This window comes from Apostichopus japonicus, chromosome 4, assembly GCF_037975245.1.
Source record: "Apostichopus japonicus isolate 1M-3 chromosome 4, ASM3797524v1, whole genome shotgun sequence".
Classification (NCBI taxonomy): Eukaryota; Metazoa; Echinodermata; class Holothuroidea; order Aspidochirotida; family Stichopodidae; genus Apostichopus; species Apostichopus japonicus.
The window spans coordinates 3,328,216-3,351,896 of NC_092564.1; the positions used below are offsets into that span (position 1 = coordinate 3,328,216).

Consider the following 23,681-nt stretch of genomic DNA (forward strand, 5'->3'; position numbering starts at 1 on the left):
AATTTAAGGCAGGAAAACCCTGGAATTCCCTGGAATATAAGCCAGGAAAAGCCTGGATTCAACCCAGGGAAATCCGGGGAAATTCCTGGGCTTGAAAATGGTAATTCGGACAGGAAAAGCCTGGTAAAGCCTGGTTTATATAACTCATTTAGAGCCAGGTTAAGGCCGGACAAGCCTGGATGGTTAACCCAGGTTTACCCCGGAAAAGCCAGGTGTCTAGTGTGTGAGTGAAGAGCCAGGAAAAGCCTGGTATATGCACACCCAGGATTACCCAGGAAAAGCCAGGTCCCTGTTTATATCAGTGAGGAGCCAGGAAAAGCCAGGTATACATACCCAGTATTAAACCGAAAAAGCCAGGTGTCCATGCTTACCCTATATAAATGATCTTGCTGGCTTAAGTTGGCAGTTACTTTTAGCTTATAGGAGGTTAGTGTGTTTGTGGTATAGGAAATTTTCATAACTTTAAAATCATGAATTATATGTATATGTAAGGGTGTTAGCGACTGAAAATAAACGTTTGTTCTTGATCAGAGAACTCTGGGTTTGGTGTGATGACCAAACACAGAACAAGACACATAAAAATGGAACACTCAACTGGATTGGATCAAAATAAATTATAATTATGAATAACAAACAATATACAGCTGATCTGATCCCAGTCAAAGAATTAAATAAAACGACTTAAAGTCGAGAGGTGCACCCAAATGTTAAAGTTAATACACTTAATTTATAAATCTGTTCTAGTGATTGGTGTGCTGGTGACATCAGGTACAGATCTTCCACGACATCAGATCTTCCACGACATCAGTATATTTGAACAGAATAAATTGTATGATAAATGTCCGATCCCAGCAAAATAGTATCCTTTAATTAATAAGCAATAGTGTTCCAGGGTGTCCTTTCAGTAAAATAATGTCAGTTATAACAAATGGTGTCCCGGAATATCCTTTATGGTAAAATAATATCCTCTAAGTAAGTAATATCCTTTATAGTAAATAATGTCCTTTATAGTAAAACGCGTGCCAGACTGTCAGGTGAATATCACTCCTTCCATAAAATAATAAGGACTACAGTAACTTGATTTTATAAATTAAGGTTTAAAACAAACTATCCAGCATTAAAACTATATTTCTCGTCTTTTGCAACTGTCTTGCTCCAATACTCATGGCCAACTGCCTAACTCCCTATACCCTCACAAAACTCTTTTGTTCCTATAATATATATACACAGACCCCTTTTCCTGTGAGAGCTAATTTCCAGGAAGAACAAAGATAGTTGCTTAGCAACCCAGAAGAGAGAAATCTTAATCCCCCCCGACCACAAACAACTTACAAATATACTGTACAAATGTATAGCCCTCTGTACAGTGAGCACTGCACTCATAAATCAAGTAAAACTATGGTACAAAAGAAAACTTTATGTAAGAGCTGACCATCTTACAACTAGCTAATACTGGGTAAAAAGCAAGCTTGGCTTTTCCTGCCTAGCCAGGACAGCATTCTACTCTCGTTTCCTGCCTATTGTGGACTTGTGAGGCTGGGTGAAGCCAGGAAAAAGGCTGGACTTTCAAAATCCTGGCTTTTCCTGCCTAGCCAGGACAGCATTGTCCTCGCTTTTCCTGCCTAGTGTGGACTTGTTAGGCTGGGTGAAGCCAGGAAAAGGCTGGACTTTCAAAATCCTGGCTTTTCCTGCCTAGCCAGGACAGCATTGCCCTCGCTTTTCCTGCCTAGTGTGGACTTGTTAGGCTGGGTGAAGCCAGGAAAAGGCTGGACTTTCAAAGTCCTGGCTTTTCCTGGCTACCTGAGGCAGGAATAAAGCTTGGATATCCAGGGAAAACCGGGGTTTTCTTGACTCTTGCTTAAAAGCCAGGAATTATTTTCGTCTGGGTAGACATTAAAATGTGATTTTATCAGAGTTATAGTGTCCTTGTAGAGATGAAAACATGTTGAAAGTGGAAGGCAAACTGCTATAAACAGATGTAGACAGAAGGAAAATATCGAATTAGAGACATTCAGGTTAGCGTGATTGTTATATTTAAAAAAACTGTACAGCATTAGCTAGATTACTTGCTAACTATATATGTTGAGTAGTGGTTGGGAAGGGAAGGTGGGGGAGGGAAGGTGGGGGAGGGAAGATGCGGTGGGAGTAGGTGGGGGAAAGAAGGAGGTGGTGGAAGGAGATTTAGTTAAACACGTTATTTTTCATACTTTTGGCTTTTTTTTTTCTTCTTAGTGTGAGGGTAACTTTTCTCTTCCCTCCCCATATTTGGGCCATACAGGTCCTTCCGTCAAACATGAAGCCAAATTAAAGGAGGTTTTGGCTGTTAAAATTCTTTCTTTTATCCACTTATCTTTCCCATTGAAAATGCAGGTATCACTTTCCAAGCATTCATCGAAAGCAGATATTTAAAGAATAAATATTTGCGAAATTTTATTGACCGATACGTACTTTAAATTTGACACCCCAAACCATGAAGACATGTAAACATTGTAAAATGTTTCCATCCCTCCCCCCCCCCAATCTCAGTTGTTTCCAACGATGTCTCGTAAAGCATCCACGGAAATAGTATAACTGGTGGTCATATTTAAAAGTTCACTTGCCAAACAATCAAAGGTATTTTCCAAACAATCATCACAACCAGTTAAATCTGTCAATATACCAGCACCCTTAACGAACTCCAAAACTCCCCGGGGAGTAATTGCGAGCCATGATAGCACTGATAATAACATACAGAGAAATGTTTTGCCATTAAAAATCTCCCAAAAGTAAATAATACCGTCAAAGCACCCCGATTGATGTGAATTCATGCGCGAGCCGAAAACTTAAGTAATCCGGCTCCCCACCATTCTTTTATGTTGGGTGAGTCACATCGTTCGGCTCCAAATTTACTAACAGTTATTCTATATATATTCAGTTTACAAAGTACCATCAGCGATTAAAATGAGTGGAAATATTAAACACGAACTAAGAGAGAACTTTTGGCTCCGGATGCAATGATGAAATTCGCATCATCGAGATGTCGATCGGATTTCAAGAGGGTGAATGGCTGATGTGTATATAACCAGCGTCAATTTTTTTCTTTTTAGGGGGGAGAACTTTAAGAAGTTGAAAGGCGAGATGAAAAGTAAACTGTTTGGTATGGGGGGTTATAGTAGCTAGTAATGAATATATGTGCATATTTTTTTTACTCAGATGTTTTTTGTAGAGAATATTTTAAGCGGGGTAAAAAGAGATAAACAATCTTTGCGAAACGTTTTCAAGGACATCATAATTACAACAGTTGGAATTAAGAAGATTGGAAAATGTTTGTTAAATACATGAGATTATGAAATGATACGATATATATCGTTCGACATTTAAGGCAATAATTGTTGATAAATTGTGACACGGAGCATAAATTATCAGGCAATGTGAGCCCTGCCACAGTGCTCGGTTTCCAAATTAATGCCAAACTCTCTAAACAAGCGAAAAACATCAATTGAGACAACCTTTCTGACCTGAGATAATCGTTACATTTTGATGCACATATAGTCTGGTAGTGTACATCGATGAAATGTCCAGTAAACGTAGGGACTTAGTTTTACGATAATTATCCCTACAAAGAGTAAAAGTTTCATTCTATGTCTCATTGCTACAATGCCAGTTTGGAAACATGAAAAACAAGCTTTATATACCATGATTAGTAACGTTACCATCTCTATAAAATAAATCTAATTGCAAAAGAAAGGGAAAAATTGTTTTATGTATTTACCACACTTCATTGAAGAAGTGACCTTGTTCAATCTATATCACCAAGTTTGAGTACCAAATCCCAAGTACAAGACCATTGGAAGTATGGGTATGATGAGTACCTGTAGGAGATCTGCTCTCTCCTGAGTGTTAGTATAAGTCTGGAAAAATGCACTTGAGTAGGGACTCGAGTGTGAGTAGGGACTCAAGTGTAAGTAGGGACTCGAGTGTGAGTAGGGACTCGAGTGTGAGTAGGACCTCGAGTGTGAGTAGGGATTCGAGTGTGAGTAGGGACTCGAGTGTGAGTAGGACCTCGAGTGTGAGTAGGGACTCGAGTGTGAGTAGGGACTCGAGTGTGAGTAGGGACTCGAGTGTGAGTAGGGTCTCGAGTGTGAGTAGGGACTCTAGTGTGAGTAGGGACTCGAGTGTGAGTAGGGACTCGAGTGTGAGTAGGGACTCGAGTGTGAGTAGGGACTCGAGTGTGAGTAGGACCTCGAGTGTCAGTAGGTATTCGAGTGTGAGTAGGGACTCGAGTGTGAGTAGGGACTCGAGTGTCAGTAGGGACTCGAGTGTGAGTAGGGACTCGAGTGTGAGTAGGGACTCTAGTGTGAGTAGGGACTCGAGTGTCAGTAGGGACTCTAGTGTGAGTAGGACCTCGAGTGTCAGTAGGTATTCGAGTGTGAGTAGGGACTCCAGTGTGAGTAGGACCTCGAGTGTGAGTAGGGACTCGAGTGTCAGTAGGGACTCGAGTGTCAGTAGGGACTCGAGTGTCAGTAGGGACTCGAGTGTCAGTAGGGACTCGAGTGTCAGTAGGGACTCGAGTGTGAGTTGAGACAGGAGTAAGTACTAGTCTGATGTACCGGGTTAATTATTCTTTTCACAGACATTGAAATTAATTTCCAAACCTTGCTGACCATTTTGAGTCCATTTTTTTTATAGATCAAAACTACTTTCAACATTAAAATGTGGTTCCATTTTGTATTCTGTATTTTGTATCCTGTTGAACTGAATGAATGTGCACAAGTATAGCTGAGTTAAAGTAGCTAAAGTTGCTGAGAATACCGTACGTCAAATATAAAAGCTGCAGCAGCTACAAATCTGCTGCAGCCAGCGAAGCTAAATCAATTGTAAGAAAAAATGTAGAACTAATCTTGACACAATAGCTGCGACTATTGTGTAAAACTTCACAGCACAGAAGATTTCATCCTATGCTGCCTGGCTGCAGGATGCTGCAGTCACACCACCTCCCCCTCCCCTCCCCTCCCCTCCCCCTCCCCTCTCCCTCCCCCTCCCCCAGCATTTCACTTTTGATGGACACATTGCCAAACTTGTTATAATTTAACTATATTTAACTATTTAACTATTGAAATATTCAAGACTATTTTCAGGTTTGTTTGGGAACACTCACATACTTTCTCAAATGAGTGTCCCAGTTATATTATATCTTCATTTTATGATTGATATCAATAAATTTTACTTTACTTTTATATACAACTTGTCCTCCAGGATGTTATATAATGCAATTTAATAGTATAAATTTTGTAATTTCTTATTACTTTTACAAAGCGAGTGTTTAGCACATCCCAGCAAAGTGGGCAATCACCTAGACATGCCTAGAACTCACAAGTCTTGTGGACTGTCGTCATTAATCTCTATTTACAATCGGGGGCTTTTCAGGGATCATTCATGTAGTGAAGTGAAATTTTGTTGTGTACACCCGTTCAGTATTTGCATGTCTTATGTAATAGTTCGTAATAGCCAGTTTGTAGCGTTAGTTGTATACACGTGTTTCTTCAGTTCTGGATACGGTGTTGTATGGCGAACATCGTCCCTGCAGATCTCCGGGGCTCGCCTCGTAAACCCCTTACTATTTTGGTCATATTTAATTAATCTTCGGTCGTCAATAGCCCAGATTTACCTGTATCTTTTACTACCTGGAGTCAGGAAGGAGATGTCACCCTTCTCAGAGGCAGGATGCCTCAGGTTTTTGGATGGTTTGACTTCTGGCTCGAAGTCGCTGGTTACCAAGATGGCGGATCATACCAACCTCTATAGCGAGCTGGGTGGAGTTAGCGTTGATGAGTCTCGATGTACGCGAGCTTCCTGTACCGCGAGCGAAGAGTCTACTTCGTCTTGTTATCCGCGAGCGAGCTGACCCCAGTATAGTGAGATATTAAGTCAGACATTTTATTATTGTTAAATGCCGTATGTACCCTTATTGTTATTTAATTGAAATGTGGTTTTGTAATTGTTGCCCCTCTGGCTAGGTTGTACTTCACTGTACAAAGTACGTATGTTAGGTTGTGTATTTGGACCTTGGTCCTATGGGTTTATAGGGTGCGTTGTGTACACTGTGTAGATCAGTGGTTGTGTATCGTTAAGCACATGGGTGCTAGTAGTATTGTGTACCTTTATACTGTAGAGTGACAGTATCGGTTAGGTTGAGTTTATATACAGTCACGTGAAGTATACAGAAAGTAATTGAAAGTTTATTTAGTGTATTGTACTGTATTGACAGTTGAGTTGTTTTGAGAGATTATTTTATTGTACCCATATTTCAGTATTACACTGCTCGCAGTGTAAAGAGCGTATACTGTATTTGTATTTTGTATCTTGAACATGATTGTTACTGTTGGTCACTACAGAGTTGTCTCAAGAGCTTGTCCTTCTAATCTTAGCCTTTATGGATAGCTATGGAGTGCCAAGTCTCTTGAGGTTGTGGATTCGGAGGAAAAAATTCGCAACGTTTTATATTATTTATGCAGATTATATCATAATGTTCATTTACATTATTCTTTATACACACTTATACATTTTTATACTGTATTGTACAAGTGCTATGTCGTAGTATGGAATATTGAGTATAGGTTTTTCCCCGAATTAAGACAGAGTTTAATTAAGAGAGTAAAGAGACCCTTGAGACATTTATTATATAAAGCCATTTACTGTATACTGTCATGTATCATGATTTGTTCATTTGTATATTTTCATTTATCATATTGTGTAGAGTTTTGCAATAAAAGTCAGCCGTTGTTTCAACGCAAGAACACTCTTGCCTCCTCATTGATAACTTATGAGTTCGAAGCGTAGGACCCTAAATCCGGTAATTTCCCCCGCCATCCGCGGTTCGCTTCATTCATAAGTTTTCCATCGTTTTGCAACAAGATCATCAACAATTCTTCTTTTAATTGTAAAAAGTTCTGCACAAGTTCAACCAAATAACTTTGCCATGTATTTACTATTACACCACAGCTAGCATATGGCAAAATTCTACAACCTTAGAAGGATAAATTTAATGAGTAGACAACCTTTAAACTATGCATGTATACCTAGCCTCCATTTTCACCAATTTTCTTCACTTTCTATAAAACCTTTCATCGATAAAAATTGCCCAAAAATCTTTGCCGTCTCCATCATCGGCAAACGGAAAGTTCGATATCACAGTTTGGGCTTTTGTTCTCAATTCCAACAACCGTATATATCTGGTCTCGGGGAATTCAATTTCCACAGTTCTTGAACGTAAAGGTGAAGGTATCGATCCAAGTTACCTTGGGGTGTTCATTTTCACTTAAGGTAATTTAATAGCAAACAGTACATCAATAAGGTCACGTGAACTACTCTATGGATTTCTATTTTTTTCATTGATGGTAGCGAATTCAGAACAGGAACCAAGAGAGAGAAACATGTAAACTAATGTGGAACATCTGGGGTGCTATATATATACCTAGTATGGCAAGTTTTATCCAACATTTTTTTTACATGGTGGTCATTTATTTCAGTTTTTTTTTTATCCGGTTTGGTTTATCAGATTGCTGGAAGATATAATATCCTGAATACTTGACTATTAACAACAACCTATATTAGATTCAAAAGTAGTTTTGTTCTACTGAAGTCAATTTTTCGTATTGCCTATAGGAGATATGAGAGGGGGAAAAAAGGGGATTTGGTTAATTCTAATAAAGTCTATTGCCTTTATCAAATGGTTTATTTCCACTGGAAAATAAAAAGGGGCCCAAGATGATCATACTTACAACAAAAAAACATCAAAGAATTATGATTCATGAATATTGATTTGATCAGAGCTGTGGCATCATACTTTATACGTTATATATATGGATTTTGCAAAGGTTATATGTATAAATTTATGAAATTCAGTTACCATGGATACTCTTAGTTTGTTTCATTGAATTATATAAATGAGATTGAGAGATGTGTGTTCAACATCTTCATTTGAAAAATCTGAGTGGATTAAAAAATTCCATTCAACAAGTCGATTAACAGATGGATAGTGAGAATCTAACATGTTGTCTAATACTGCCTTTGAGATGATGAGGCTATAATTATCATATCATAATGTCATCGTTAGCAACATAAATTTAATGAAATTTGGAAGATTAATCTAATACCGAATAATTTTACATATAAATGTAGACTTTACAATTTTAATCAAATTTTTATCAGATGTTATTATTTAATATATTCTACGAATTCTCAGTTGTAATAGCATATTAATATCTGATGGTATACTATTTGCATTCATTAGTCATTGGGATTGCAGACACACGAACAAGGAAAATGACCCCCCCAAAAAAAAAAAATTAAGATAAGTTGCAAACTGAGTTTTTTGCTGTTTATTTTCTCATGATCAGTAAAATAACAGATAGCACAAAACAATTTGACAATTGAAGGAATTTTAAGAACTCTTGAAATAATCTAGTCTTTTTCTTTGTACCATTTTTCTTTCCAATATAATATTCAACATCTAGAACTGGGAATGTATAAGAAAATGGAATATTAGAATATTAGAATATTAGCCTTCTCTTTGCAGCTGAAGATATAATATTTAGATTAAACAGTAAGAAAGTGGATATGCAATGACCAAATCAAATATCAGAGGTAGAAAAATTGTTCCTAATAATGTCATTTTGAGAAACCTTGCCCAAAGTTTTCTAATATGAACACAATTACAGAAAAGGATTGCAAAAGGAACAATCAAGGGTCAATTATCAGAAAGCTTCATTTTACAGTGAAGGTAATTATGCCCATGAATCCTGTAAATAAACTAGCTTGCTTGATGATAAAAATGACCTTTTTTTTGTGGTGTCCAAAATAATAGAAACTGCAGCAAAATAGAAACAAATACTGCAACAGCAAAATGGGGGATAAAAAAAAGGAGAGGGGGGGGGTTGGGTGTTGGGTGGATGGTGGGAGGATGGAGATATCGCACAGTGAAGTATATATTAACAAGGAGAGATGTAGGCTGCAAGCAATAAAGTACAGTCAACACTATTAGCATTCATGTATGCTGAAAATTGATTATGTATAGTAGCTGATATTTGCACATGACAAATAGATATCACCACCAAGTTAGCATAATTTATGACTTAATTATCAAAAAGAATCAATATGCAAGGGCTTTTATTGACTATCTTTATAAACTTTTGTGGTTACGGGGTCTGCAGACTTTAATTAATATTTAATTGACTTGAATTATGCACATTACTTTCATACAACTTTAAAAGCATGTTTTATCCAGAGCACATCTTGGCAAGTCAATAACATATATATGCACTTTTTCCAAAAGTAGTAAACGGAATAATTTAGTGTTCAAATTTTTTGTAGCATTTTGGAATGTTTTGAGCTCTTGTCTTGTATAACAGGCTATGGTTCCTGTGTACAAAAGATGCTATGCAAATTTGTACTTTGTATCGCCGTTTGCCCCATAATGCAAAGCATTTTGCGATGCGATACTGGATAAATTGTTCCCTGAGTAAAATCAAGAACTATACAACTATATTATATTAGACAGAAGAAGTTGGTGTTATTATGGTGATCTGCAACTCAGTCACCATTTATACCGATGCACAAGGACACATGATTTAAGTTGTGATATAAACTATGGTGTCAAAATAATATGAGTATGTTAATGGTGTCACAGTATACATAGTATGTTAATGGTGCCAAAGTATGTTAATGGTATCACATAGTATGTTACTAGTGTCACAATATACAGAGTATGTTAATAGTGTAACAATGTACAGAGTATCTTAATAGTGTCACAATATACATAGTACACTATGTAATAGTGTCACAATATACACATTATGCTACTAGTGTCACAATATACAGAGTATGTTAATGGTGCCACAATTTACATAGTATTTTAATGGTGTCACTATATACAGAGTATTTAAATGGTGTCACAGTATACACAGTATGGTCGTAGTGTCACAATATACATGGTATGTTAATGGTGTCACTATATACAGAGTATTTTAATAGTGTCATAATATACACAGTATGTTTATAGTGTCACAGTATGCATAGCATGTTAATAGTGTCACAATATACCTGGAATGTCAATTGTGTCACAGTATACATGGCATGTTAATAGTGTCACAATATACATGGTATGTTAATGGTGTCACTATATACATAGTATGTTCCTGGTGTCACAATATACATGGTATGTTATTGGTGTCACGATATACATGGTATGTTCCTGGTGTCACAATATACATGGTATGTTATTGGTGTCACAATATACATAGCATGTTAATGGTGTCACAATGTACAGAGCATGTTAATGGTCACATGTCATGATATACATAGTATGTTAATTCCCTAAGAAAGCTTGTAGATTAATGTGCTAAACAACAGTATCTAACTTTTTGGCTTCTAAGTTCTACAACACCTTTATAGCTAACTTGCAGCTATAGGTACAACCTAATTTCATGCACATTTCTTTTGAAAGTACTTGGTATAGTTGTAGTAAATATGTTAGCTTCATTTTGCATCATTTAAGGTAGAGGCAAACCCAAACATCTTGCTTGTGGTAAACAATTAACTCCCCTAACCAGCTGCTAACCAGTTGAATAAGATTAGGTTTTGTTTGGGAGATATCATGTTTTATGTCTTCCTTCTTATATGTACAGTACAGTAGGTCCTAGACTACAGACTTTAACAAGTCTAAACTGGCATCACAAGGCCACTCCAGTGTTTGAACATTAATGTTATTCCTTGCTGTTTAAAAGTTTTGCTTTCCTTTCCCGGGATGGAACATTGAAGTAAATTTGCAAATCTCATTCCTTACGTCACATCACCATTGCCACGGGTGCTCACGTCAGCTGATTTCACTGGCCATTTTGGACTACATGAACCGCTTGATAGTGAGAGAGATAAATTGTTGGAGATGTGTACACTTTCATTAATACACAATGTCTACTTTTAAGTAATGTATATCTACTTTTAAAGTAATGTCATACAACCAGCTATTTTAGCTATCAAGGTTAAAAGTATACAAAGGCCCCATCTCCCTGTTCTCTCCTTTGTCATGCAACATCACTATTAATTCAAGTAACTTAGAAAAGTAAAGTACAACTGAAGGTTGATTGGTGGCAAGTTTAATATCACAGACAGATGATATTCATTATATGGACAGTTATGGTACACTGATTCCCCTAGGAGATATCAAACCAAGGCAAGTCAATTAGTATTAAGCAGCAGGAGTTCAATTTTATTTATTTTGATCATCAATTTCAATTCATGGTTGATTCATATTCACCTGTCCTGAACTGTTTCAACATAACTTTAACCTATATTGTACAGTACATATTCCAAGACCTTCTGTTTTGAGGGCAGGTGTAGCATTTGATTATTGTTTCCTAACATATTGATAAAGAACAGGGGGTGGGATGAGGGGGTGAGGGGGTTTTGGATAGGGGAAGGAAGTGGGATGGGAAAACAACTGAGTTGACATTTCAAGAGTTTTGAGTAATATGGGGCATTCAGACCTGAACTTTTTTCAACCTTTGCAATTAGTCTTCAAAATCTGCACACATCTCACTTCAAATTGAAATTTTTGAATCGAAGATGTGCATTTCTTCCCCCCGTTCACATCACATTTCTTTCTCAATTGGCGCCCATTCATTGATTAGTGAATCTTGGTTGATATTAAGCCTTTACTCTTTACCTTACAGTAATAATGGGATTTGGGCAAAGCTTGGATTTAGCACTCCATATATATGCATACATGTCTGTTGAATCCCTCCCAGCCACGGAGATGTGACGTACATCAGATTCCAGTAATTATTAAGATCAGAAACATGCCTCTTGCTGACAAAGTATTTGTTATTATTGGGGATTTTTTAAGGTTGGCATTTGGCTTAATTCTGTGAATTGTGGGGACAACCTTCCCCTGAACTATACAAACTTTTAAGAAGTGTTGTCACATTTGTATACATTTGAACATTTATGAGCAGATAGTGCCAAAGTTATCTGCACGGTAAACAGTAGGAAAGTAAACATTGAAATTGTAGTGACTGTAGACTTGTTTCAAATATAAATATGAAAATCAAAATCAAATAAAACTGTTAGCAAAGTGCTTATCCACTAGTAGAGCCTTTGTAAGAGAATGTGTAAAAGTAAGTTGGCCTGACGTTTCGATCCTAGCAGGATCTTCTTCAGAGGCTAAATGAGAAGTAACAGTAAAACATGCACAGAATACAGACAGGTTAATGAGCATCATGGTGAACACAAAGAGATAGTGGGATGAGTAAATGATAAAAATGAAATGAAAAACTGAAACACAAGAACACAAATACATAATATATAAGGAGGATCACCCAAAGGGATACAGTAATGTGAGCAGCTGAAAATCAAAATGAAATAAAACTGTTTAAGCAAACTGCTTATATCCACTAAAGAGCCTGTGTAAGAGAATGTGTAAAAGTAAGTTGATATAAATACAAAAAGCAGTACCATTAATGTTACCTCAAATTTGGCCGATATATGGTAAACACTTACCATTAATGTTACCTCCAATATGGGTCATTTTTTGGTAAGTTTGGATTTAACATGGCCTATCCGATTTTCAGAAAATAAGAAATAAATAAATCGCTGCATATCAAACACATTTTTGGAAATCTTTATAAAATTGACATTTTGCTAAACTAACCACAGCATTAAAACAAGAAGAAAATTAATTAATGATGTTGCTTTGTTTCTTATACACACTTTATGGTGGCTATTTGTGTAGGTAAATTAAACCATCCTTCATGACAATGCCATCGCTAGTAAAATTTACCAGATGTTATAAGAAGGGACCGGAATAGCAAAAAGAGGTGTGCTTCTTGTGAGTTCCTTAGCTGACAGGCCATAAACAAGCCCCCCTCGTTATCTAGAAATGTTATCTGCGAGTTGATGAAACGAAATAAACTCACGTAGGTTGGTCACGGCAGAAATATTATTTGAAAACAGCCAGAAGGGAGTCACTAAGTGAGAAGATTATCATTTGCGAGTGTTGTCATGTGTTACTGGTTGGTAATTGTATCTAGTATAAACAGTCCTGTCAACACCTCTGGATCAGAGGTAACCATGTGATCAGAGATAATGGGCTTTAAGGCCTGATATTTTATTCATTAACTTAAAAACAAGGATCAAGCTTTTTAATCATGATATACATCAACATTATCATCACTGCTGGATATATTTATGACTTCATTTGATAGTCTGTGCTGGAAGCACTGGCCGGTTGGACACTAGTGTATAACAGACCAACTCAATTAAATGGTGGACAGTCCCAACAGTTCCTTGTGTATACAAAGTTTTAATTGGTAGAGATTAACTCTAAGGGTAGCAATAGACCATCAGCAGGAAGACAAGTACAGAGATGTTGCTTCCTATGAGCATACTGTACTTGTTGACTATTGTTATTAAAATTTCCTCAATCTGCTAGTGGTGAGCATGGGAGGGGAGGGGGTGGGTGGGTGGCTACAGAGCAAGTCATAACTTTCAGGAAAATAAATGCACATGTAAAGTAATTGTGGACTACTTATTTGCCCAATATCATAGTGCTTGCTGTGTTTGACTTCAGGCCTTGTGCCGGCCAAAAGGCCAGTGGAAGGAAAGAGATCGGACGAATGAGGGGGAGGAGGAAGATAGATTGAGCTAGGAGGGAAGAAAATTAAGACCAGGGGCAGGCAACCATTTTTACATGGGGGCCAAATTTGTGATGTCTGGCATGCTGGACCAACTGGACCAACATTAGGTTTTGCCAATGTACAACCACCCAATCACAATATTACAATCACTATATGTTAAAGCATCTACACATCTCTAACTATCACTATGGCAACAGCTATAAATATTTAAGTGTTCAAATCATGTGTAGCAATTGCTCTGAACTCGGTCTCTTATATGACTCCTGTGTATAAAACCTGCTATACAATTCTTTGCACTTGTAAAGCAATGTGTACTTTTTGTATAGCAACATATACATTTTGCATAGCAATTTGTATATTTTGCAAAGCAATTTGTATATTTTGCATTGCATTTTGCTATGCGATACTCGATAAAGGATGGGTAATTTCTTCCTTGTTTCTTCGCTGTAGTACGTTTATACTTGAATTGGATTGGACAGGATACAGACTGGATGATCTCTTCCAGTTTTGAAGTTTTAATTTGAGATGCAACTTTTGAAGGAAAAAAACACACAAAAGAACAGTCCTACCAATGTGCACATTGACATCATGGGTCTTTTCCTTTCGTTCAAGTTCATTTAAAAATGTATCATATTTACAAATTCCTATATGATCTTGAAAATGCCAAAATATTAAAAGGACACAATTACAGTAAGAATATCTTCCTCGTTTTGTCAAATACCAATAAATTTACCCTCGGACTATCTTTTCAAGTGTCACTGTTGACCTACTTTTTTTTTAATTGCTTAATGCTTCATTTAGAAACAATATAATTATCCTCATTACTCGAAGATGATTACCAACACTTTTTGGCCTTCAGATATTTGTAAAGCAATTTAGAAAGTAATTATTAGAGAGAAGAAAAGTATGTATTATTATTTCTTCCGGTTACTTGTGAGAAGCTCCATGGTTATTAGTTAATACATCCAAGAACATAAAACACCACTGGTCACGTAAACGTTACCCGCTTAATGATCCCAAAATTTAATCTTATTTCATAAGCAAACATGTAACTTAATATCCTGTTTTAATTATTTGGGGAAATTGTCAACCACTACCCATTACACACCAATAAACTTTCCAGTGTAATGTTGGTATAAAGTGCAATATGATATGTACGTAATATATGGTATTGCTACTAAATACAAACTCATAGAGTATAAAGACATCCTTTCATCAAATTTATAATCCATGACTACCCAAATACATATATAACAGACCACTGGTCACATGAATGTAAGCCCATGAATGGTGTTAGAAATCATGATCTTAGTTTTACTCATGGACACACTCATATTTTAGTAATCTTTCATAGATCACATTTAAACTTGCTCTAAACTTTCTATATTCAAAAGTCTACTTATGACCCATCTTTTCACATGTTCTTTTGTTAATTAATCTGCTTTCTCTGTAAAGGACCTTGAGCAAAGACTTTTTTCTACTGATTTGGCGCTATATAAGTCTCATTTATTATCATTATTATTTACCACAGACCTTAAAACAAAGAACTACGTCCAACCGTTCCAATCCTTGGCAGGGCAATGTACTCTTATTAGTCCTTGTAGGGAATACCCTGATTATGCCCTGCCCCCACTTCTTTTTGAAATCAATTTCATGCAGAAAATCAGCTCATTATCTCTGATTCGAAAGCTCGGGTCCAGGGGCCCAGTTTCTGAGTGCCGAAACCTAAGAAGCCCTGTAAAGTTATCCTCATTGGTGGTTTCGTCCCTGGGCTACCTTGCCACGAAAAGGTGAAAGTAATTCTTATCCTCGACAGAATAAACTGTCAAAAAACTGTTATAAGTAGAAACATGAGCCGAATGTACGGCGTAAGAGCGACGACTCCTGCTAGGTGCTTCTGCCACGTTTACCTTCCATGGACCCCAAAATTGTGATATTACATCTCACTTCTCTTCAACGTCCCTTCCAGGACTATGTGACAAATTTGACATCGAATATACCTTTAGGTCATTAATTTTCATGTGCCGTTTGTCATTACAATGACTACTTAACGAGTTGATGAATGTCCTCTTGTGTTATCGGCTACTAAATCGTCCTTCGCTGACAGGTTTACCTGATGTCAACGCATAAAGTCAAAGTCAGTTTATCTGACAGGGAGAAATAAGAAGGAGTGGAAATGTTTGTCTTTTGCCTTTTTTGAATGATGCATGGTGGACTCAAAATGACGATTGCGTTCTTTTATTTATTCTCCTATTTTTGTGAATGAAAAAGTTGAAAACGTTGGCAGAAGGTGTAGAGAAAATGGCCTCTTAACTTCGTGCAATTCTTTCTGAATTTATACGTGCTATGCATCAGAGAGTTGGTACGGTTAAGTTTGATATTGGTTCTATGAATAATAAATGAACTTACCTGGTGGAGAATCGCTGAGGAAATCTTACTTTGTCGTGGTGAGGTAAAATCATCATCGGATATGAAACACTGAAGGGGAAAGACAGTAAGAAAATAAACATTAAAATATAATAACTAATCGCAAGTTTCTTAAAAGCAAGTTTCATGTAATGTAGCCATCAAAGATTCAGTGACATTAATGTGCGTTAGCTCGATGTTTTAATTATATACATTCTAAGTAATGATATCATAAAGTCTAGCCTATTGGTAAGATACGTACCCAACTGTCAAAAGTTGGTATTAAAGTCTCAATTCGGGTTTTTAAATGCTTGTTGGAAAACAGAGATGATAGCATGAGAAGTCAGAGGGTTGGCAGGAAAAATAAAATAAACAGAGTTATTGAATTAGAATGAAAACGTACTTTGATAGTGAGATGGATGGGTATATATATGATACTTGTAATAAATGTCAGATGAAATAATATTTCATCATAGATGTAGAAGGCCAACTTCAATGGATGGAGAGAGTGGATGTAGGGAACGTGAGATGGATGTGAATACAAGGACTTTACAAAACAAAGAGAAATGAAAAATGCATCCTTGAAAAATCTGCAAGGCTCAATATGTAACACTCTATGTTGAAGTGTGAGATATGAGGTTAATGAAGTGGGATGGGATGGTATCTCTCATATGAAATGGTGTTTACATCATGGTTGAAGGCCAGTTTTGGATGTAAGGGTGGTGGGGAACACAAAAACATCCACTCAGCAACATCTAGGGACTTAATTCCACAATTTTCTTCTACTTAATGCTAAGGGGGAGTCCAGGGTGGGGGTGGGGGGAGGTGGAGGGAGGCATTAGGGTTAGGATAGGTGGAGGGTGTGGGATGGGAGGATAATTGCCTGGAGATATTTCTTAGGTAATTGAATGTTGAATTGTTGCTTTTGTTTTCCTTCAAATAAAGGAATTTTTTGTGTGAATTCAATTGTGTACGTACAGTAGTGAAGCATGGCAATCTTGTAATTAGCTTTCTCCGTCAAGGGAATGTAGAATTCTATTTGTTTTTCTGAGATTAAAATACTTTCAAACGTTTGACGTCATCTCATTCCCACGCTGCACGATTATAAAATACATTGCTTCTGTATGGAAACTTGAGTTATCCTGTCAATGTTTATTCGGGAAGTACAGATTACGCAGACTTTTAAAGGTATTTGCAGTTTGTTTCCATACGACGAGGAGATGGTTACACCGTTAGCTCACTGTTCGACCATTCTCATACCGTTAATGAAACAATAACAAATGTTGTCTTTTTGATTGTTTTGTGGCATCCATATTTCATATCTGGTGACTGATATCCCACTCAGTTTCACAAAGTGGACAAAAGCAAAATAGCCTGGGGAACTCCCTGTCATCCATTGGGTTTCAATCCAGCAACAGACAGCTTTTTAGCCTCAAGAGTAATACTTGTCAATCATGTCAAGGCAACTTGAAGGAAAAGTTAAAGGGATATATGAGTTAGATCTTTGAATAAAATTGCATCGTTTCCATTGTGTGCCGTACTATGTGTTTTTGTTACTATGTGTGATTCCATACCATGTGTTATTCCATACCATGTGTTATTCCGTACTGTGTGTTATTCCATTGTATACAGTACTTAAATATTACGAGAGATGTTCACCTGCAGTCATGTCCTTCAGTTGCTGAGAGTTAGAGGCAACATTATGAGAGAATTAATGTAAACATGGACAACAAACTGTATTTAAAGAGCTATAAAGTTGAGTTTTGTCAGCAATTTCTCTAACCTTCTGAGTAATTTCTCAAAGTATTGTTGCAATTGATTAAATTAAGACATCCAGTTTAACTGTTAGTGCTTTTAGCAGTTACGTAATGTTTAATGAAATAATACCGAGTATAAATTCTATTCAGTTTTCCATAGATTCTGTTACCCATGCATGCTTTCAATTGTTCATAAATATATAATAATAATATAAATATTGTAGATTTATATAGCGCCACTTTAGGAAACAAGTAACTGACCATGGCGCTGAATATATAATAGTAACCGCATGTAAAACAAGCAAGTCGTAACATTTAAAATCTCTGAAATTTGCTTCGTTATCTAAAAATGAAACTTGGCTGTAGATGCAATCAAAGTATAATAATATTTGGTATGCAAATTTCTGAATTAAAAGAGCAAAAAAAGGAGATCAAATCAACCCCAAAAAGCTGGTTTGAGATGCTATCTTAAATTTATAATGAATAACTAGAATGGTGTGAGAAATAGTGGGTAAACGTGATGTACCTCTTTGTGAGAAGAAAATTTCTTATAGATATTCTGTAGACACCACTTGTTGAGAATTTCTTATGTTTGGGATTTACAGAACATCTAAAAGAGACAAAATTTAGATTTATGTACGGTATTTTTTGTAGCAACTCATCTATAAGTGACTTCTTCAAATTTGGGACACTTTTATTCAAGGTTCCATTTGAATGGAGAACATTATGAATTTTGCTGCCTCCTGCCTCAAACTGGATATTTAACAATCAAGTTTGACGTGAATTATATTACTAACTGCGAAAAAGAATCGGCTTTGCAGGTATGGAATCCAACAGTTAAAGTTTGTGCCAGAATGAACTATAAAAATGAATATAATGTTCAATCAAGCAGACCATTAATAAAGAGTTATAACCTAAACCTGGAAAATGTAATGCAACTGCATGCAGACAGTGAGGTGTCGTTATACATATGGATTATTTCATATGTATATATATAAATATCTGTGTTTGTATAATTGTCTCGGTCGACATGGCAGACATTTTGGATTACCATTGGATCAAGTTTGTCCTGTTTCCATCCATAATTCAGAAATTGTATACAGTAATATCACAAAAACTGTTTGACAAGTGAACTGCTTGGCAGTTGGTATCCCAATGAGAGCTGACTATCTATACCCATGACTGTAGCAAAATTGCACATGGTGCTCCTGTAATATTCGAATGAACCTATGTCATTGAAAAGCATCTTCTTGCAGTTACCAAGGTTTGACTCCAACTTTGTGTTCACACTTGTAAAGAAGAAAAGGGGGGGGGGGGGAAAAATACCAGAAAAAAAAAAAAAAAATACCAGAAAAAAAAAATACCAGAATTTTTTATTTAAATAAAATAAAACCAGAAAATAAAACCAAAACCCAGAAACAATGGATTGCAAATACCTGGATGTTTTATTATAAATTTACAATCATGTCAAAGACATGCCCTAGTAGTTCAATTTCCAACAAATTTCCTATTTCATACCATATCTGCCATGATCAGTTACTTGTTTCCTGGAGTGGCGCTATATAAATCTGCATTATTATTATCATCATATCCCTTTAATACATGATATGAGTTTCAATGCATTAGGATATAGTATCAATTTTTTTGAGCCTGATGATGTTTTGATATTGCGAACCGGTCAGAAAGGAAATGTTTAGCAGATGAAACTGGAACATTTTGGAAGAGCTTTATCCTCCCACTTTCAGAATTAAGAAGAGAGAGAGGCAGTAGTCTGAATCTACCCGGAGGCAAGGGATGATGTGGGTGGTCTTTGTTCTTCACACTTACCCAAGTGTTTGGCATTCGAGAAGGTAGTCTCCTTTCAAAGATGACATCACACTAGCAGACTTTATAACTAGAACTGGAGTAGACAGATCTGCATCACTTCTTTTCAGTTAATTGCTAAAATCAGTCAGGTAAAAATTTCCTGCACTTTTGAAAAAAGGAAAAAGTTCAAGTTTGATGTTTCTTTCTGAATTCTTTTAACTCCAGTGGGACAATGGAATATTCAATTTATAAAACTTGTGGAAATTAATGAATGCCAGGTCCGTATAATTTTGTCTTGATGTCATTTTTCACTGAGGATTGAGAATCATTGTAATATATATATTTGTGACACTTTCATATATCTTGTAATTGGGAATATAAAATCGTTAGTGTCAAGCATTTATGTGTGACTTGACGTCATGCCCACGTTGACTGCAAAATTTTATCATCACAAAGGTCACATTGTCATTGTTACTGATGGTTATATATATGAGAACTTTGGAATATTGTTTGTTCTTGATGTTGATCATTGCTATTGTGTTTATTCTATTAAAAACAAACAGATCATTTCCTTCACTTTCAGTCCAGGATTTAAAGAGACTTTGTTGAGACAGTTTTTGAATAATTGTATGTAATGGTTGAACTCTATATGACTAGTGTTGGATATGTGTGTGCAGCTGAATAGCATTTATCAATATTTATGAAGAAACTCTATAAAGGTGATTCCTTAACCAACTTTAGCAAGGGATATTTGATGGCCACTACATGGTAAGGTTGTTTTGTTTTATTCACCTGTAAGATATATGTTCTTTAATACATATATTTTTATATTAGTGATATTTTCTTTTGTATGACTATGTCTAGCTACTATTTGTGAATCTTTCCAGGCAATATAACCTACAGTACCTTCTATTACAGGGGTTTTGCCTGCAAAAAGTACTACAGACATTAGCCAATCTGTCCCATATTCAGTACATTTGTTGTGTGTGATATTCATCAAAATCTGTTGAAAGTTTTCGAAAAGCTCTTTTCGTTTCCAAGGTATACACATTTGAAGTTTTGATAAATCTGGGAATCTGTGCAGACTATGACGTGGAGAGTTGTGCTCATCACAATGCTTATATTAGGCCTTAATAAGTTATGCACTAATTACAAAGCCTACATATATCATTTGAATTATGTAATTTTCTACTTTTCAAAGAAGACAAAATTTTCAAAAATTGCCTTAGGCCACAAATTTGTGTTCAGTGTCCTTGAAATGAAGGTTGTGAAAACAAAGGGATTTACAGAACAGAAACTTAGGCAGTCACTCCCTTTATCAATATGCATAATTCATAGCTAATGTTTATTCATATAAGAAACTAGAATAAAGCAAAGACTTGTGAAATGGTCAATCTTTGATGGATTTTGATGGGAGTTGCAGCTATTTTCATGATTTCTAATGCCTAATAGGATTATTAGAACAATAATTTTGTTCATAGGTGTCTAATTATAGACCTTTAATAGGGTGGAGGGGTTAGCTTATATGGTACCTAAATAGGGGGCTACAGAAGGTGTATATTTATATGGCACTGACCGACCCATTTAGATGTGGTACAGGGTTGGTGATGGGAGAGAGTGCTTGGAATTGGTAGGATAGAGGTTAAGGGAGTGGGTACAGCATTGGGAAAGTAATCTTCATTGATGAGGAAACTATAGTTTTAGGACAGAGCCAAGAATTACTTTGAGTTCGTAGCCTATTAGTACATTCTAATGGAGCTAATCCGATAAAGGGAAGATATATATTATATCCAACAGACTTCTCAGTCTTGTAGGATCATATTGAACATTGTCAGTTAGCCTACTTTATAAACCCACAAGTTACAAGTTATCTATTATAATCCGTGCACTATTTGCTGTCTTGTATAATTATGTGACATCTCCCTCCCCCCCCCTTTCTTGTTCTTCCCTCCTCTCCAACTCCCCTCCTCATCATCCCACCAACCTAAGTCCCTCTACATTATTTTATTCTTTGTATAGCACCCAGATATCCCACAAAAGTTCAATCCAATTCTTTTATCCACTATTTTGTCATGGTGGTCAAACATAATGTAATGTTTTCAATAGTTTGTGGAGCAATCTTCTCACATCTGTGGTAGGTAGCCTATTAGTATTCTGTAACTTGGCATTAGATGGGGGTATATATGCCTCTCTTTGTTCCCTTGGACAGTGTACCCCATTGTCAAAGTTTTAGCAAGGATTAATAGCAATACAGTTAATTAGATATTATCCAGATATCTCTGCTGATGAAAACACTTACCCCCTTTGAGGGTCTTTCCTGTCTCAAACTCTGTGATGACACATTTACTACACCTTGTTACAGGAAGAGGAAATATCCTCTACTGCATTTGTGTCACTGGTTTTGATAACTGAGCATGTGCCACCCATATCCCCGATGTTTATCCCAGTCCAGCTGTGCAAACCTACTGTCCTCAGAGGTGTTAGTGATACTGTTCTCATTGTGGTGACTTCAGTGTAACTTTGTGGTTTTAGGAGGTTTCTTATGTATGAAAAATAAACCTGTTTTGTATAGTTTGCTTGTTTAAGTGTTGATAAATGTAAATGAACTTCACACTACTTGTGTGTTTAACAGAGGTGTTAAGAATGGATCCCTTGTTTGACTGGCCATTTTTTTTTTTTATAAATTAGCTGTGGTAACTATGTATACCCCTGGTTGTTAAAATTTGTGAGCTGTAGTAGTAAGTAGTTCCAAGCAAGCAACAGTAGGAGTCGCTAGCCTTTACCCCTTCTAACATACACAGTTTAAATCTTCCAGGATTATTGAATCTCTGTAAAATTATTTTCCGGATCAAGTTTTGCAATTGTGACATGTTAATACTACTAACTGTAGGCTGTAAATGCCGATGACACGTCACGGATAGATTTAGAAGATTTCAGTGCTTGATTTTATTTCATCTGGATCAAAGCAATTTTAAACGATAGTCCATATCTACTATAAATGCCCAGAGTAATATCAGAGAAGATAGTTGGAAGATAAAGAAAGGATTGTTGAACCTGAGCACACATAGCCTTTAAACTTTTAATATTTCATAGAGTAGATCTAAAGCAATTAAAATACTGTGTGGTTTGTTTTCTTTGAATGTTTATATTTGTAGCTGGTAATATTTGTTTTTTGGTGACTAATCCAGCACTCTAGTAAATGTGTGTACATGTGGAATATTATACATTGTGGATATGTAAAGCACATACAGCCTGTTTTCATGAGTAGCCTTTCATGAGTAGCCATGAGTAGCCATTTACACTGTGCCAAGAAAATAATTAAGGTAAGTTTTTCTATGTGAGTAGTACTACAGGTATGTTAATTTATTTCATGAAATTCTGCAGACCTGTGTCTTTGTTTGATCTATTAGTACGTTGCATCCAAGTCAATCAGTTAATTTATTTAATTAATATCACCTAAATGTTTAATTGTAAATGCTGTTTCACCACATTATGACATGCATGACAGTAGATAATTGAGTTATGTATTATTTCGCAGTGTACAGTAATTAAATTAATTGCCACAGCAGTGTGTAAGAATAATCACATTAAGTGTGAAATACAGTGGCAAGGGAGGATACATGCTCCCTAACTAATATGTGGTCCCCCCCCCCGGTACCTCCTTAATGTAATCTGCCATGCTGTTTTGTTCAAAACAATTAAAATAATAATCGACAGGAAGAGCCGCACAACTCTTTGACTTAATTTCTACCGATTATAACTTATTTGGGAAAACCCCACAAATTATGTTGATTTGATATATAATTTAGTAACTGGAAAGGATGCAAACCACCAAGCTTCAAGGGAGGGAGGGGGGAGGGTTTCATCCCCTTGACCCCCCCACTTGTGCCAACATGGCTTCACAACTTGCATTACCTACATTCTGTGCTCCCCAAATGTTGTTCTCATTAGTGCTGTTCCCCACCGACTCCCACTTCCAAATATCTGGGTGATTGCATATAATTATTGATTGTTGATATATTGTATTGATACTTTGGGACTA

The 23,681-nt window shown here is 36.3% G+C and overlaps 1 protein-coding gene and 1 long non-coding RNA gene across 7 annotated transcripts in view; one reads left to right on the forward strand and one right to left on the reverse strand.

Annotated features, from left to right (window-relative positions):
• Window positions 1-23,681, forward strand: part of LOC139966160 (thrombospondin type-1 domain-containing protein 7A-like) — a 198,940-nt gene that overhangs the window by 52,656 nt on the left and 122,603 nt on the right. Inside the window, exon 1 of one of the 6 annotated variants that reach the window (XM_071968912.1) lies at window positions 19,639-19,788. The exons of 3 other annotated variants lie outside the window; for them this stretch is intronic. The gene's annotated coding sequence lies outside the window, so the exon portion shown is untranslated. Of the gene's footprint in view, window positions 1-19,638; window positions 19,789-20,223; window positions 20,408-22,850; window positions 22,963-23,681 lie in introns of those variants that run through there. 2 more of the 6 variants (XM_071968910.1, XM_071968911.1) reach the window with 2 other exon arrangements.
• LOC139966163 (uncharacterized) lies at window positions 15,266-22,710 on the reverse strand. The gene is made up of 3 exons (XR_011792494.1): window positions 21,939-22,710; window positions 16,080-16,148; window positions 15,266-15,817 (listed from the first exon to the last, which is right to left on the reverse strand). It is a non-coding gene; the product is annotated as an uncharacterized lncRNA (long non-coding RNA).